Here is a 19,539-nt window from a genome sequence, read left to right as displayed (position 1 = left end):
GCGCCTGGGAAATGTGGATATGCAGCCGGGGCCCCAACAACACACACACAAACACAGTGGGCGGAGCCGAGGGGACGCTGTCACTCACCAAATGCCCTAAAAACAGTCCATTTGATCAGCGAATCGATTTCTGTAGTATATTACTGCCTTTAGAGGCTTCAATTTCATGATAATAGTTAATCGAATTTAATAGTAAAAATCGTTTCAGACTTATCAGACTTACCACAAAGAATTATAGAAACAACTTTATACTCTAAAAGGAAATAATAAAAACCCAATAAAATAAATAAATAAATAAATGGGTCATGTTCCATTTATTAAAAATAAGCTTAAGTTTAAATCAAATAGAAATACAGAAGATTGATAATATAGCGCCATCTTGCGATAGAAGAATAGCATTGTTTCTCAGTTGTGACTAATGTAATCCAATGTCATATAATGTAATACAATGATAGATAGATACTGTAGATAGACAGACAGACAGACAGACAGAAAGAAAGAAATAAAGAAAGGTAGATAGACAGACAGAAAGAAAGAAAGAAAGAAAGAAAGAAAGAAAGAAAGAAAGAAAGAAAGAAAGACAGACAGAAAGAAAGAAACACAGACAGACGGATAGACAGACAGACAGAGACATAGTTAGACAGACAGAAAGATAGGTAGATAGACAGACAGAGAGGCAGACAGATAGACAGACAGAAAGAAAGAAAAAAGAAAGACAGAAAGAAAGAAAGACAGATAGATAGATAGATAGATAGATAGATAGATAGATAGATAGATAGATAGATAGATAGATAGATAGATAGATAGATAGATAGATAGATAGATAGAACGTTATGTGATCATTCAACTATTTGAGTTAAAGTTCAGACAGAGTTTTAGTTGTTATTAACTACTGCTACTTTGGAGTCACAATGTCACATGTCGTGCAAAAAAAAACTCACAAGTCAGTGTTGATTGCATTTGTTGGAAACTATTTGCCAGACATTTTACTCTGGAAACCACACTAGCAACTCCTTACAAGTGAGAAACAGTCACAGGAGGAGATTACTGGCTTTGTCAGCAAAAAGCAGATTCTCATTCATAAATGATGAGTCACTGTAGACTCCACCACTGGGATTCAGCCACTGTTTGGGCTGATAAAGCAAACATGCTTATGAGGAGAAGAAGAAAATTGCTCTACCTTCGGCTCTGAAAAAAAGACAAAACTCCATGGCTCTAAACATGCAAACATTGACTCACAGCACCGACCCTGTGTCTGAAGACTCACTAACTGTGGCATGAAAGTTGGTAGAAAAGTTCTCTAATAGAGTTTTCAGTAATGGATCTCCAGCATCTGGTCATAGTGCCTCACGTAGATCAAAGCATACGTAATCCTACAGCTGTTCTACTAAAGCTTCACTCAACTGGGTGAGTAATCTGTACCAGGCCCTGGGTGTGTGTGCGCAGTTTCACTGCCCAATGCCACCTGCCCAGCATTTCTATTTTAGTACAGCTCGGCCCTACAAGCAGAAAGTTAAATGTGACACACACAAACTCATACATACATGCATAATTGTCCATATGTTTGGAAACCAATGCCAACATACTAATTCATTTAAACACTGACCTATGGAGGACTAGGAAAGACACTTACATTACATTACATTTACATTTATTCATTTAGCAGACGCTTTTATCCAAAGCGACTTACAAATGAGGACAGTGGAAGCAATCAAAAACAACAAAAAGATGAATGAATGATATATAAGTGCTATAACAAGTCTCAGGTTAACACAAAACATGTAGCATGGGCTTTTTAAAATAATATAATAAATACACAAACACAATTGCGTAATAAATGAAAAGAAAATAGAATTCAAAAAGATTAGAAAGTTAGTTAGATTTTTTTTTAAGAATAGAATTTGAATAGTGAGTGTTAAAGTTAGAGGGTCAAATAAAGATGGAAGAGATGTGTTTTAAGCCGATTCTTGAAGATGGCTATAAGGACTCTTTGGGATGGCACAATCAAGCGATGTTCACTTCCAGAACAAAAGCTTCTAGAGGGCAGATAAGTCTGAAGTATACAATTTATGTAAACGGGTGCAGAGCCAGTGGTAATTTTGTAGGCAAACATCAATGCCTTGAATTTTATGCAAGCAGCTATTGGAAGCCAGTGCAAATTGATAAACAGAGGTGTGACATGTGTTTTTTGGGCTCATTAAAAATTAATTATTAATCTTGCTGCTGCCTTCTGGATTAATTTTAAAGGTTTTATAGTACTGGCTGGAAGACCTGCCAAGAGGGCACTGCAATAGTCCAGACTGGACAGAACAAGAGCTTGAACAAGCAGTTGTGCAGCATGTTCTGAAAGAAAAACAAAAATCTTCACTTAAAAATAGAATTATGGAATAATCTATCAATGTAATACTTCAAACATGAACATTTAAATATTTTTAAATGGAAAAAAATAACACATATTTCATAAGGAGTTGGTCTTAAAATTGAGTTTGTAAATGCATTTAATGTGCATTTAATGGATATATTTATTTTTTACTAGATTTTTTTATTTTAAAAATGATTTATTAACTAATTATTTTATTTAACAAAATGTTATATAATTAATTGTAAGTTTTGAACATGTTTAAAAAAATTGTTCTACTGGCTTTAAATTTTATTTTTTAACATTTTAAATATGTATATTAATTCATACATTATTTCCATTATATGTTTATTATTAAACTGATATCTTATTTCCTAATTTTTTCTAATGTCACTATTTTATTTTAAAGATTTCATTCTTTCATTCATTTAGTTGTTTGATTGGTTGGTTTCCGTTTTTCAAGGTCAAGTCTTAGTCAAGTCAAGACAAGTCACAATATTTGGAGAACATACTTGTTCAGACATAAGGTTTTTAATTTGGAGTCCAAGTCAGTTTTCTTACTTGGAGTGAGATTCCATTCCTGCATCTCATAAATGTGATGGACCTTTACCTCCCACTAACCAAGCCCTCACAGAATCGGAATCAAAATCAGAAAAAGCTTTACTCGTAGGTGTGTTTACACATACGAGGAATTTGTTTTGATGACAGAAGCTTCAAACAAAATGACAGCGACAAGATAAGACATAAACTGCTATTCACATATGTGAAGACATGTCAAAAAAAAAGTAAAACGTGAATTATTAACTTTTTATTTAATGTAAAATTAAATTAACTGACGAACACACAAGTAAAGCTAAACTTGTACACAGGGACGCTGACGCCTTGCGCTAGTGCCGGTCGCCCACCCCAGAGGGCGCAAGAAGCCAGTTTTCGTTGCTCCTGAACCGACTGATCACGGAGCGGTTCCCGTACAGAGATCCCAAACACTAAACAGGTGGTCATACACCGCCACACAGCGCCCGCCGCGATGAAACTGAACGGGTACCGATCGTAACTTACATTGAGCCGCCAAGGTGCTGAACCAAAGATTATTAATGATCTGGACACCAGAGCACGGGAGCCTTTGATCCCAAGTTCCCTTGGATTCGGGAAGGTCTACGGAGAGTTGGTAGCTATGAAAGTGACGGTGTGTTTCGGAAGAACTCGGGTCGTGGTTCCGTGCGGAGATGGCAACATTAAAGTGCACTCGCTCGTCCAGCAGGCCTCGATGCGGTACAGGAGAGCGATCGCCAAGGTGAGATGCTGTTTCTCTGTATCATCTGATTGTGCTCTGAAAACGTAGTTGCGCCGGTGAGGGCTACAAATATGGCGGTGTCGAGACGGAGTAAGTGAGCGGGGGAAGGGATTGGGACAGTCCGGGCACTTTAACTCCGGGGAAGAATGGCTTTATTCATTAGGAAATAAAACGTTTTGTGTTTTTATCCTCATCTAGTGTGCTGGACATTCCCCTTTGTTCTTTATGTCTACGTCAGACTGCTGGAAGCCAGTGAGAAATGAGGCAAACGAAGTGAGAGAGAGCGAAGTTACTCCACGTTATTACTCTACTTTGGGACCCGTTAGAATTGACAGCCTTTACTATACGTAGTGCAATATCACGTACATTGACTTTTTGTTTACATTGCAGGTTGCTTTAACAGTAGCGTCCATATGCTTTTTGTGATGAAAATATGTCTTGAACTTTTCTTATGTGTAGCCTAAGCGAGTCCTGCGCTTTGTTGTGAGCTGATGAGAGCTGCTGCTGCTAGGCTAACAGTGACAATCTATATGTCCTCTACTTGTTTGGTACATTTAAACCGTGCATTTTCTACACTTCAACAGGACGACGCGACAAAAACGGAACATTCTCTTTACGGAATCACAAAGCTGTCCGTTTAGCGCGAGAGCTCACTGTCCGCGCGCATAGTTCCGGGCGTTCAGCTTCGTTGATTAGTTTCGTCGCGTCGCGGGCAGTGTGTATGGGGCTCTAGAAGTGCGCTTTCTACTTTATTACTAATTAAAAAAAAAGTTTTACTCATAAAAAAAGAAGGATTTAAAGAAATATAATTACAACTATCTAGAAATGTCACTCTTTTAGAAAACGTGGTTTTATTTTCTACATACAGCGGGTCGACTTTTCATGGGCGCTGCCATGCAAGTTCAGCGCAAACTCCGCCCCACTGCCAATTCTAGATATTATATTAGTTTTAGCATTGTTAAAGACACACACAACTTTACAACAATAAAACAATTATTAATGCCTACCCTTAACCATAACATTAGGATTGATATCATAGATCTCATTAAGGGCGTTCATGCTATAACCATTAAGTTTTAATAATCATTCAAATTCTTTGAGATTATGGAAATCAAAGCTAAACCAATAACAACACAGAGGACTGATGTCGTAGGAATTACTTTCAGAATGTTTTTATTCCCCAGTTGAAAAATACTGACTGTCAATCAGAATCCACATTTAAAGAGCTCAAGCAAACAGAAAATAAATGTAAACCGAGTTATTGTTATAGGTAATGTTCTTTTTGTGAATAGGCCTTTACTGTTTTTCTGAACTATATCTAAGACGATGGGTCATTTATGAATCGTACATTCGTGTCACGTGACAAATGAACTGAAAGCCTCAGGTGAATGAATCATTTGAGTTTCTCCTGATTTATGTTTTGCTGCCTATATAGTTTATAATATCTTAATTTGGAATATGAATGATCAAATGAAAAATGTAATGTGTGCAGGGAATTTAGTCATTGAAAATATGTTTCCATTTTAACACCTGGCCTAAATTTACTTCTAAATAGTTTGAATTATGATTAATTTATTTTGAACTTGAGAGTCTCTGATCTTCCCACCACAAATCCATGAAGTCAGAACTTTTCCTTGACAGGTTATATTACATTAACAATAATAATACTTTTACAAAGCAAAAATGGATACACAGGTTTGATAAACAGGTTGGTTCATGTTCTGAACATAAACCTGTCCAAACTTTGTCCTGGCATGAATCACCAACTCGCAAAAAATAACTGCGATTGCATCCAGTAATGTCTGTAGATATATGTAGTATGAGATGGAAAACAAATTTAGATGTTAATAGCTTGGGCTGCCCTGTTGACCACCATTTGCACCAGCAGATCTCCCAGAATACCCCAAAGTCTGGTTTGCACCCGGGAGAAATCAGCATTCAGGATCAGCACTTAGACTAATAGCGTTCAATACACTGCTTTTACAGTTAAATGATCCAAGGCTCAGAGATTTTAGCTTGATATATGAGTGAAGAGAGCGGGGTGAGCAAGACAAAAGCATGTTTGTTCACATGAATAAATAATTTTCACTTTTAGTAGCATATGAGCAGAATTTTTTATATGTGTTTTCACTGCTGGCCACCTGTGAGCTTGTGTGTGTGTGTGTAGTCAATGATTTATTGTTAAATGAAAGTTGTTGCCACTGTTTGTGCTCTTAAACAGAACATCTGTTATTGTATATGTCTACGATGATGACAGCTGTTATTATGATGATGTAGAGTTTTATCGTGATGATACAGCGTTCAATTGTGATGAAGCAGTTATAATAATCATATGGAGTGTTATTGTTATAGCAAATCAGATTTTATGAAGTTAAGGATGACCTGATGTAAAATTAGGCCAGTTTTATGTCAGCTGACCCCGAACGTTAATATTTCTCATGTTCAAGTATGCACGGTCAGTAGGCTACACAAACACCAACTGCGTATGCACAGGCTTTGTGAAGAAGTCCGCAGCAGGAAGAAGAGTTTATGTGAACTTTAATATGAATCTGTACCTCACATGGAACTATGGAACAGCTTCCGAACACTTGAAATAAATGCACGAAAACATTTTGGTGATTTATAATGTTTTTGTGCCTTTAGTGGGGCTCAACAATAACGCAAAATATCGGATGTGGATCGGTCTCGTCTGACTGATTCCTGATCCGCAGAAAATGCCAGTATCGGAGCCGATACCGATCCCGAGTATCGGGTCAATGCATCTCTACTGACGGCACCCATTCACTACAGAGGATCCACTAGTAGAGCAAGTGATGTAATGATATTGAACCCCGATTGTGAATTTTTGAGCTAATATTATACTGATTTGGAGTGCTGTTATTATGATGGTAAGTCAGTATGATGATTTGGTGTGTTTGTAGAGTGTTGTTGAGGTTTTTTTTTTTTTTTTTTAGCTTGTATTGTGATGGTGCAGAGTGTAGTTAAGAGAGAATGTTGCTGTTTTTACATTGCTTTATTACAAGGAAGTGGAGGGTTGTTGTGATGTAGATGATATGCTGATGTCCATTTGTAGTTTATATCGCAGGAAGTGGTGTGAATAATAAAGTACAGTGGGTGTCATAGAGAGAGATAAATACAGGCACTGAAACAAGGAAAGTGTTTGTGAATGTGTCCTTGGTTCTGTTACATTGTCACACGTTCCATTTGCTTTTCTCTTTCCCCCAAATACCTCTGCTACTCTTTAACTACATTCAACTCACCTTTTTCTTTCTGTTCACATTGCTTTTATTCTCCTTCTAGGTTCTAGTCTTTCAGCTGCTCAGACTGCGGCTACTCTTTAGGCCAATCAAACAAATAGAGGTTTTGTGTGAGACTGTGAGGTTCGAATTTAGGGCTGATCTGATGTATGTAAGTTTGTATTTGAATAGAATATTTTAATGAAAATTTACTGAGAATGTATTCACCTTCAAGCCATCCAAGCTGTAGATGAATTTGTTTCTTCATTGGAACAGATTTGGAGATTTTAATTTTTTTAATTTTCAGCGTTACTACTTTGGGTGCCATCAGAATGAAAGCCCAAACATCTGATATAAGCATCACAAGAAGAATCCACAAGTAATCCACACAACTTCAGTCCATTCATTTACATTTTGTGACAAGAAAAGCTGTATGTTTGTAGGAAGCAAATCCATCATTGATGTGTTTTAACACCAACATTTCGCTCCTGGACAAAATTAACATTGTCCTCTATCAATAAAATAGCTTTCTCCAGTGAACATTTAGTGCATTTAGTTTGATGTGAAAAAGCCATCCCAGCTATTTTGTTTACATGCATTTTTATGCTAAAATCTGAGAAATGTGTTTATAATACGACAGAAATGGATGCATTGCTGAATATTGGATTTGTTAAGCATGCAAAGGCAAGCGGAAGTAATGCGTGCTTCCCTCAGTCTGTGGTTCATGCATAAGTGAGTTCAAGTCAGTGTGGGAAAAGTCTGTAGATTGTTGTACAGCTGAGTGTGTTTTTACTTTGATCAGAGGACTTTATAAGCTCCAAATGAACTTGATTCTCCCTCGTCCCTGAGGGTGTCTGTATCTGTAATCTCTCAGTGATGTGATTGAGTAGATTGAGGGCTCAGCTGTCACACTGACACAGAACAAGAGTTACACAAGCTGTGGAAAGTTTCAAAAGCAGGAGCCTAAAAATTAGGGACTGTGTCCGATATAGAGCCAATAAGGAACTGTTAAAAAAAAATAAATAATAATAATATGTATAAATGTATGGTTGTTTCTGTGTTTTAAAAATGTCTGGGAGGAGCTTTGATTTGGTTGATTGTGTTTAATTGGTGTAGCTCTATAACAGGTAACTCCCTGAGGCATCATTATCATGGGATTCTAGGTAATTCCCAATCTTGACTGGCACTGTGCTCCAGGCCACCATAGGTTTTACTATAAAACATTTATTGTGTATTGATAGTTATATATAGTTAATACTGTATAAAGAAATACAGAAACATTTGGCGCAAGTATAACCTGTAAATGTGGTTTGGAATCATCTGTCACTTTGAATCTTGTCTATGTAATGACTGTAAATAGTGTTCTCTTGAGTTCTGCTGCTTCACTCTTTTTTTATTGGTGGGTCCCCATATTTCTTAATCCTAGATTTGAATGAAGCTGTTGGTGTACTAGAGGATATTTTGGAAAACCGTGTTAGTAAGTTCCCTGCAGAGAACCACAGCCTCTTGCTGAACATTCATTGGAGAAACTCTCAGATAACCTTTTTAGAAAACTCAATTCAGTCTCGTTGGGAAAATGCGCTTGTGGCAAAACTGTCTGTGAAATATGTGACCCTGAACCACAAAACCAGTCTTAAATCGTTGGGGTATATTTTTAGCAATAGCCAAAAAAACATTGTATGGGTCAAAAACATCTACATCGAATGGGCTTTTCTTTTATGCCAAATATCATTGGGATATTAAGTAAAGATCCTGTTTCATGAAGATATTTAGTAAATTTCCTACCTTAAATATATCAAATCTTATTTTCTGATTTGTAATATGCATTGCTAAGAATTCATTTGGACAACTTTAAAGGCGATTTTCTCAGTATTTAGATTTTTTTTTGCACACTCAGATTCCAGATTTTCAAATAGTTGTATAAAAAATATTGTCAGATCCTAATCAACCATTAATTAATGGAAAGCATATTTATTCAGCTTTCAGATAATGGATAAATATAATTTTCGAAAAATGGACACATAAGACTGGTTATGTGGTCCAGGGTCACATATTACATTGCTTCTTGTACATTTTACAACATTTTCACAGTAAAATATTCAGTGAGTGGTGCTAAAAGTGTGTTCAGGTTTATCTGAAACTGATAAACATCATTCTGGCAGCGTTCTATTACGTTGGTTGTTGTTCATTTTGTGCTAGTCAAGACATGAAATATCTGGGTAAATTGTGTCTATTGAACTGGAAAACAATGTACCATCTTCATTAAAACTGTACTCTAAACTATAATGTTAATAAAAGCAAATGTGAAATAGAAATGCATTTGCTGAAGCAGCCATGCCATCTCCGTTGCTTCAAGTCTTTAAGCCCTTTGAACATGACTCGTGTTTTTCTAGGAGTCATACCGAGTGCTCTGCATTGCAATTGCAATGCTGCACCAGGTGAGCTACCAAGCAAGTTTACTACGTCATATGGAGCTGCTTATGTGATGCAGACCTCAAACTGTATTAGTTTGCAAACCATGCACTGTGGGAACATGTCTGATGTCAAAACGTAGTATTGTGCAAGGACCTATGCAAAAATAAGTCTTTATTAATTAATAATCTGCTCCTCTAATCGTAATTGGTGTAAAAAGCAGTCAAAGCTGTTGGTGTTTTCCTGTAATTTCAGCTGGAAACTGCAGTGAATTGTGTATTTAGGGAAATTCTGGAATGTTTTTTGCTACACAAATTAAAAGTGTTCACCAATTTTTGCAGTGTAAAATGTTGTAAACCCTATAGAATACCATTCACATAAACAGACCAAATAACCAAATTAACCACTTTATTAACCATTTATATTAACTAAAACTAAACTGCATGCCTTAAACCCTGCAGTCCACCACAAACACAGTAAAGTCTGTAAGAAAACCGCATGGACTGGACACAACTATGGTGTAATGTTCTCGGTAATGCTGGGGGTCACACATACTTAATTGGTTCAATATCTCTTAAAGTGACATGGACACATTAAGATGGGCTGTGCAGACCCACGTGATTAAGTTGGTTAGTTGTCAGACATTCATTAAATGTCTGTTTGAGTTTAAATGTCAGACTGACCCTCCATCTTCAGTTTAGGAAACACACACAACTTTGTATATGTGTTGTTGTGGTACTTCCCATTCACCTTTTGTTTTTCTTCCTATAAGATAACCATGATTACTACTCTAACAAAAAATATAATGCTATTGTCATGTTTTTTGGAGGTGTACTATAGTAATATCATAATAATATTTGTATAAATACCATGGTGTGTAATTGTGTATACAGCTATATACCTGTATGGCAATCACATGAATATGACATTACCTTTTTCCTCATCACATGAATCATGTATCTGTACTTTTAAACGTGTTGATAACTGCCTTTGCTGTAGATATGAAATAAAACCTCATTTGTTTGGGAGATGCTAATTTTTACTGGTTTTGACAGGTTTTGCTTTCTCATGAGTAAATTCAGAAATGTTAGTTAAACCTGTCCATGCAAGTGAACACAATGTGTGTTTGTGAGCGTTTGTTTGTAGGTTGGTAAATTGTTTGTGCAAGTTGTTTATCTGGGTGCCAAGCTATTCTGAATAGCATGAGTTCCACAGAGGGGTATTTCAGGCTGCACGAAGCTCATGGAGGACTTATTCCTCAGGCGACTGCTTTTAGCAGCACGGTTTTTGCATTTGTGTGAATCTCCTGGTGTGTGTGTTTGTGTGTGAGGGAGAGATGGGGGATTGTGTCTTTATATGGTAATATCTGTAAGTTCTCTGTCATGATATTTAAAACATCAGCACTAATGTCACTGGAATAGTCAAAGACGGCAGCTTTCTGCTGTAAGCAGCTGTGAGTGTGTGTATAAACATACAGGATTCACTGTATATGGGTGTTTCCTCAGCTGAGAGCAATTTTATGTCCCAGGGGTTCATTTTTACTAAAACTAACATGTTTCTTTTTGTGATATGAAGGTCACATAAAAACTTAAAAAAAATATATATTTCTGTGTCTTCATCCTTTGTTTCTTCTTTTCAAATGCTTTTTTTATGTTTTACAAGTGGGAATGCTGCACAATACATTGGTGCCCTATTGGTAACTTTATTGTCTTATTTTTCATGTTTTTACATTTTTCGACTATAACTGCACATTATGATGGTGTTATGCATAAATGTATTTATACCAAATTTTGTATTCGTATTTATGAATACTGGCAAACAAATGTTTTAGTGCATTTCTTTGTCTTCAGTCTCCAATATAAAAGTCCATGATAAAATAGTTGCATTTTAAAAATGATAATAATCTAAACAGAGTGAACTAAAAATGTTTTAGATTTTTTTTTGAAAATGATTCTACATTTTGAATGTCCCAGTTTTGCGGTTAGTCACATTTTATCAAAAAAATTTGGTGAATTTGTCATATTTAGAAAATTTTTAATATTAAAATTTTTTTTTTTATAATGTCTTTATGATATCTCCAATCCTCATTTACTTAGAATAAATAACTGGGAGATTCTTAAAAAATGATATTGTGTGATTCATGAGGAAAAAGTCGTGTTTTGATCAACCCGAAGATGAGATGCTGAATCTGTGACTGGTTTTACGAGGTTAACAGTCATTTTTGGAGTCTGTCCTTCTGCCTGCGGACCTAGCTGATGACAGATGAGTGCTAACGGACGGTCTATATTTAACTCAGACAAGGCATTAATGGATGTGACTTAATTGAGTCTCAGTGAAATGAGTGTGACTCGGTGCATGTGCGCGCTTCATGGGGAAGAACCTCTCAGATGGAGACTGAGTTTATGGGTTCAGTGTCGTCTGTTCTGAAATGTTGGACAAAGACACACAGAACGAAAGAAAATGCAGAAATCTGAAAACATGAGACAGCATTGTGTGTGCGTTATGTAAGAGTGCAGCTGTGCTACAGGGATTTGCTCCTCTGTGCTTGTGTACAGATACGCTTATGAAAGGGAGAGTGGAGCAAAGGTTCACAGATTTTAGTGATGAGATTTTAAGGGTGTTTTAAGCCTTGGTGTGAAGTTGGAATTAATTACTTTTTATTTGGATCAAAAAGGGTTAGTTTGTGGGTAACCAAAGAGTTGCTGGTTCTTCTTATTGTATATAAAAATTGTATTTACAAAAATACAATGAAAGTCAATGGGGACAAGTAACGGTTTGGTTACCAACATTCTTCAAAATAGCTTCTTCAGTGTTAATTTTTGTCTCAACGATTGCTTTAATTGAATAACAATTGATTTTTTTGTAATAATTTGCTGAGAAAATCCTCCTAAATGATCATAATTAAGAAATAGTTTTGGAATGTAACATTACATCATTATTGAAATATTATTGATCTCAACTCACAAATGCATTGCTTATTCTGATGACGGGAAATACTTTATTACAGATTTTGAGGTTCAGGTTGGGGGCATGAATAATTAAATTTGTATTGTCTTATTTTCTTTACGCTATTTAATTAATAAATTGACAGGCATAAACTCTTTATTTCAAGCCTTTTGATAATATTAAGTCTTAATATTGTCCCCCTTGATCAGAGCATCTATTATTTCAGCCATATAGCCACTGAGAGAGACTGTAGCTGAAAGCATGTAATACATGAAGAGATTCAGAATAATTTCTGTGATGGTATTTTTTAAATCTCTGGACATAGTCATGTAGCTGCTTGATTTACTTCTCAGTTTCTGATGTAATCACATCTCTTCTCAAACTGAATTCAAATATTCTCTTTTGAATTTTAATGTTTTCTTCCTGAATCAAATTGAATCAAACCTGCCACTGAATTGAATCTCAGTTATATTGAATCTCTTCGCGAGTTCAATCTTATCACATCTTCTGTCCAGGTGATGGAATGGAATCACATCTTGAATAAACGTCTTGCATAAAATTGCATCACAAACTAATTCATAACTCTTCTTTTTTTCTTTATTATTAACAAAAAACACAATTATACAAAGAGTTTAACACTATTTTGGCACATTAATCGAAACAGGACAATAATGATAAAAAAAAAAACACTCTTCTTAGAAATGAAGTAGATAGTTTTTGCGTTAATAATGTCACCTAGAGGTATGGCCCAATGTCAGTTATTCCTTACATATTTTGCCAGTCTTATAAAAGCACCACCAGTGTTTACCCTTGTTTTAACCAGTTGTCTGTCTGTGTGTATTTTAGCAAATCTTCAAATTTTTGGTTGCATTTCTACCATGTCTCATTAAATTTGATCATTTAACATGTCAGTGTTGCCACACTGGCTAAACTGTCTGGCTCCGCCTGCTACAGTAGCCACGCCCCAAACTCTCGCTATTGGTTGAGCTGGAAAGAGATTGAGACTGATCTTAGCAGGCTACTTTAAATGTTTGATGGTGCCTGGGAGGCTCAATGATTACAATTTTGGGGAGATAAACCCATGAAAGGCATACTTATGAGAAATGTAACGATAAACCACAAGACGGTTGAAAATGTATACAAATGTTACGATTTAAATTGGTTGATGTTAAATGAATCGCGGGGGTAGGCGTTTATATGAATGTATCTCTGAGGGGAACTGACTGTCTTTAGAAAAGTTTAGATGTTTTTTTGTTCATTTTGCAAGTAGTGTTCATAAGAGCAGCGCTGCTTAGTTTACAGCAGTAGCCAGGGAAACACTATATTTCTGCTTCGTAAGCGCCATCTGCTGTCAGAGAGGGAATCTGCATTCTTTTCCTTTTTTTTCCCAGATGTTTTATTTAGCAAAGTTTCACGAAACTAAAGTCAGACCATTCTATTTTTGCAGCATCTTGGATTGTCACTAAAATACAATGGTTGCCTCTTTTATTTCTGTTATTTATCTGTTTGATTTGCTATACATTTTAAAATTTCATTGTAATTTTATTTGACATTTCAATTTCACAAAGAAAAGTGCAGCATTTTGTCCAAGTAAAAATCTCATTTTGTGAGAAAAAACAGTGAGAAAATCACATTGTGAAATCAGCATTGTGAATCACATCGCATTGTGATTTGAGTGAATCGTTACATCCCTAATATTTATAGTAGTCGGTTAACAGAACACATTTTGACCATTTTTTTTATAATGAATGTCGCCTCAAACCTGAATCTCTTTACAGAAGTGATTTGAATGAATCCTCTTCAGTCAAATTGAATCATTTCTTGACCTGGATCTCCTCATCAGATCAATGCAGGATCTTCTCGTTTACTCCTCACGAAATTGCAGCGTGTTCTAAATGATTTCTCTGCAAATTTCTGTTTTCAACTCTTTAAACATTTCCAGCCAGCCTGTGAAAACATGCCAATGATCATGATTCAAAATGTATCAAACAACAGTAAGAACACGTTCCTTAGCACTGTTTGTCACATTTTGAAGTATTTCAGATGCCCTCTTGCCTCTTTAGAGTAAACACACATTAAGCGGACCATGAGTGTGTGTGAGTTAGCAACTGCGAAATGACTCTTATTTCCTGTATCCTGCAGAAAGAGAGCCAGTCTGTTGAAAAGAGAGGCTTCATAAAGGCTCTTTCTCATGAAAACACTTTGCTCTCTGTTGGGGGAGACTGACGTTCCCTTGTTGGACTGCATGTTTGGGTTAACGGACATGTGCTTTCTCTGTCAGGAGACTTTAAGAAGCTTTATTAGCATCAGAAACAAGGGATTACATTACCAAAGCATTAATAAACATCACACATGTATACACCCACACAAACACAGTTAGGATAGCAGTGTAAAGTAAGTTTGAATATCCGGTTGCTGTGTACATGTCTCTCCTCCTCGGCTGCTCAATAAGACATAGGCTCTCGTATCAAATACACACACTTGTCTTTGACAGCACAATCCTCTCGGCTTACACACACGGGGCTTTCTGAGAGTGAACTTCTCACGTTACTGAACGCGTCCTCGTTTGGGATTATTTGGTTCTCTACTGAGAGGGAGAAAGGAATGGCGAGGAGACATAAAGGGACTTTTAGCTGGTCTGGTTTCTTTTGTGTGTGGAGAAAGACAGATTGTGATGGTTAGAGATGTGGAAGCATCACTTCTCTCTGCAGAAGAGACTCCTGGAGGAAAAGGGCTGGGCTAAGCAGGTAGAGTCAGTGCTGATTGGTTCATAACTGTGGTACATCGTGACATCATGATTTAGTTTGGCCTGCAAGTTACTTATTCACTGTAGTCTGTTTTGACTTCATGGTGAAACTCTCTTTATGCTTTGATGGTTTTTAAATAATTTATAAGTGTTGATTGCAGGTTCTGTGGCTGGATCATGTCAATAGGCATCGAGATCTGAGAAAAAAATACTTAATATAAAAACTTTTCCTGGAAAACAGAACAAAAACATTTATGATTCATCCAGCACGATACATTTTTTGTCCAATAAATTATGAAAAAAAATACAATAAAATATTTATTAATTTCTATTGTTTATTAATTTTTTTATGAATTTTGATATTAGTATAATCGGTATTAGTTGAATAATAATAATAATACAAATTAATGTACAACAAATTAGTAATAATATAATAATAGTTACTAATAATGATCATGGTAATTATATTATTATTATTATTTCTTTAAAATATTACATTAGTTTATTCAATTCATATTAAAAATTATTATCATCATCATCGTCATCATTATTATTAATAAATCATAATTTCGTTAATAATAGTCTCTAGGTTCAGTTAAATGGTTTGGGTTCCTGAATAAATATAATAATAATAAGAAGAAGAAGAAGAAGAAGAAGAAGAAGAAGAAGAAGAAGAAGAAGAAGAAGAAGAAGAAGAAGAGTAATAATAATAATAGTTAATAGTATAGTAGTTTTAGTAGTTGTATTATGTGGCGAGTGGGGCGGGGCCGAGGGACGTGGGAACAAGGAGTGAGGCTTGGCGGAATGATTGGGAAATCAGCGACACCTGCGCCCCACCGCGAGTCCCACGTAGGAGAGGGAAGGATCTAAAACTAGAGCGACGGTAATGAAGGACAATAGAGGACCAGGCCTGGGCTTTTAGTTGTGTTTGCTTTTTATTTTCGTGCATCAGTCGTCCGTGAGGGGCTGATGCGCTGTTTTGTTTATTTTGTGATTTATTAAAGTTTCATTTGATTGTGCGCCGGTTCCCGCCTCCTTCTTCCCGATGAATATGGAGATTTTATCTTTACATATTATTTATGTAAGATAATTTAAATATTATATTATTCTCTTATTTCTATTAAATATTATTATATTAAATATTACATAATCATTTTATATTAAGCTTAATTACTGTGATTACCTTTTTTTTGTTTACTTCTTTGTTTTCTTGTTTTTGCTTTTGTTTTTGTAACTTGCCCCTGTCTGGAAAGTGCATTTCAGTTTTGATTGATAAATGTTTCTGTCCCATAGTTTGGTTCTCTTTCTCTCTATGGCTTTGATCTACAGTTGCTCTCTGTTGTCTGTGGCTATGTGCTGATCGTATTTGTGTGTGTGTGTGTGTGTGTGTGTGTGTTGTGTTCTGTCTATCTTGTTGGTGTCATGATGAGTGGTAATGACCTGTGTGTCTGTGGGTTGTCCTGTCTGATTCAGGTGCATTACCCTGATTAGTTAAACCCTCATTATGTGTGTGTGTTTTTCATCATTGATTAGAGTATCCTGATGGAGTCTCTCTCTGTCTGTGTGTGTGTGTGTGTGTGTGTGTGTGTGTGTGAGAGAGAGAGAGAGAGAGAGGGTGTAGAAATACTTAAACTTAAGCCAAAGTCAAACAGAAGTTTACCATGTTCTCTCTGTGTGTCTCTCTCAGGGTGAAGAGTACTGGGTTCAGGTGTACCGGCTGGAGCATGGTGATGGAGGAATTCTTGACCTGGATGATGTTCTGTGTGATGTGGCCGATGACAAAGACAGAGTGAGACATGCTCTGAAACACACACACACACTCGCCAAACACTGCTAGCATTCTCTTCTAAAACGGGCATCGCTCCTGTCTGTTGCTTTAGTAGTATATATTTAAGTTACAGGTATCAGATGACTGTTGTCTTCCCATAACCATGACCTAATTTGAGGACGGTCTCTCACACACACACACACACACACACACACACACACACACACACACACACGCACGCACACACTGCTTTAAACTCCAGTCATTCTTTCTATTGATATGTCACTAGACCTGTATGGTATCTGCATCTGCAGAAACGCCGCAGGTTTCCACACCATTCCAGCCTGCTTCATTCATAACACATTCTACACATTCCACTGCTTTTGTGTTCGTATTTGAAAATTTTGAGATAATTTGCTAATGACTTCTGCTCCGAATTAGACAGCTACCAATAGTATATATATATATATATATATATATATATATATATATATATATATATAGTATATAGTATCTTTTTTTAATTTTCAATCTTGGGTATTCAATTTTGCATGATCAATAATATTTCACAGTTTGATTGATTTTTAATGTAATCTTTAAAGATGAATTAATAATTTAATAACACCGTCGATTGTAATTTTAAGCACAAAATAAAATAAATATCCATTGTCATATTGCAAATTAAAATGTTGTGATGCCAATGACATTAATTAGTTTATTTATTTATTTATTTATTATTAGTCTTTGTAATGTTGTGAACATTGCTTGGGTCCCTTATTAAGAATATCAGTAATATGATATAATAACAATACTAACAACAACAAATTATTATTGTTATTTAAAATATACTTATAAACCATTTAAAAATGTAAAAACAATTGATTTTAGTTTTTAGACTTTTATATATAAATATATATTTTGACAGAATAGTGTAACATTTTATTTTTGGTCATTTATCAGTTAATGGCAATAATAATGATTAATAATAATAATTATTATTGTTATTATTGTTAGTGGTGGTGGTGTTATTATTATTTGGAAATTGTAATTGTATTTATAGCAGCCTGCATAATGTGCATGTTTCTTTGTACTTGTATAGAGTCCCATATTAAACATCTGTTATTCAATCATTATATAACGTAATTAAAAACTTTTTTAAAACGTAATTTTATTGTAGGTTTGTTTTGGCAATAGAATTCTAATCCGGTATTGACATAACATGAACAAAATTATTGGCTTATTGATACAGAGCAGAATTTTTATATTGACGCATCTCTAATTAGTTGTACTGTACATTCAAAGTCATAAAAGTAAACAGTTGTGAATATTTAATGAGCAGAATGAATGGATGACTGATTAAAATGGCAGGAGACCCCTCGGTTTTGTGCAGGGTGACTCTGCCCCCCTGTGGTCAAACACAGGCAGTACATTGCAGCATCGCGCTGACCCAGAACAGATGATATCGGCTTACCGAGACCACAGACACTTTGCTAGAATGTAGTTGTGTGTTTGATGTGGTGGGTGTGTCTGGGCGTGTGTGTGTTATTTTAGTTCTCTGAGTGAAATAAAAGACACTTCACATCTGAGCCTGAGGGAGCGTGTGAGATCATTCCACCAGGAAAACGCTCATACATTTATAGCTGATAGTGTCTAGTTTTACCTTATAAAGGCCATACCTTCTGTCAGCCAGTGCACGTGTCACTTCCTGGTATCTCACACAGATTTACTGAATGACTCATGCTGCACCTGTGTTCACGGGAAACGCTGTCCGCAAACAGGAAGTGCTGCAGTACTGTATGCTTTAATGTGGTTTAGTGTGACTCATTCAACTTGGAATCACACAACAGCACAGAAACTCACACATGTGTTTTAAAAACTCTGTGTACAAATGTGGACTGTCTAATATTAATAGTCCATAACCAGTTTTATAATTGTCTGCTGTAAACCATGGTCCATTTCAGGCTAAACGCATAAACCCAGGCAAACACACTGAGAGCAGGGTTATTAGAGTTTTGTGTTCTTAATTTACTTATTTATTTTTTAAATGTCCTTTCATATTAGTTTTGTTTACTGAAGTGCCTATTTTTTTATGTGTGTGTGTGTGTGTGTGTGTGTGTATTATTATTATTATTATTATTATTATTATTATTATTATTATTATTACTATTTTTTTTTTAAGTTTAAGTATTTTAAGATATTTTAGTAAACAAACTCATATAATTTAAATATGTTTTGCGTTTAATTTAAGTATGTAATCTGTATAATTCAAATATGTTTTGTTTTTTGTTTTTTTTTAAGAACAGTTTTTCTATATTTTAGAATTTTAAGGTATGTTAAATTACTGTTAACAAATATAATATGAAATGTTTTACGTGGTTTAATGTGTTCAAAACTTTCGGTTTTATTTTTCTTTATTTCTTTGTTTTTGGAATCATAATTTTTTTCCCAGTGTACTACCCTTCAGAAGTTTGAGGTTGTGTGTGTTTTTCTTTTCTTTTCTTTTTTTTTTTTTTTTACAGAAATTAATACTTATTGAGCAGTGATGCATAAAATGATCAAAATAGAAAGTAAAAACCTATTAGTGTTTCAAAAATGTCTATTTCAAATAAACTTTCTATTTATCAAAGAATCCTCAAAAAGAAGATGCAAAAAACTATCTAGCACAACATGAATTTGATGAAAGGATTATGAATAAGCTACATTTTAAAATATATCCAAATATATAAATATATTCAAACATTTCACTATATTACTCTCACTTTCTTACTGTTTTTGATC

General features: G+C 35.3%; 1 pseudogene; it reads left to right on the top strand.

The window, feature by feature from the left end:
* Positions 1-3,286: 3,286 nt before the first annotated feature.
* Positions 3,287-19,539, top strand: part of LOC113045089 (partitioning defective 3 homolog) — a 71,749-nt pseudogene continuing 55,496 nt past the window's right edge.

Source organism: Carassius auratus, chromosome 27, assembly GCF_003368295.1.
Source record: "Carassius auratus strain Wakin chromosome 27, ASM336829v1, whole genome shotgun sequence".
Lineage (NCBI taxonomy): Eukaryota > Metazoa > Chordata > Actinopteri > Cypriniformes > Cyprinidae > Carassius > Carassius auratus.
This window is presented reverse-complemented; position numbering and strand designations above follow the sequence as displayed.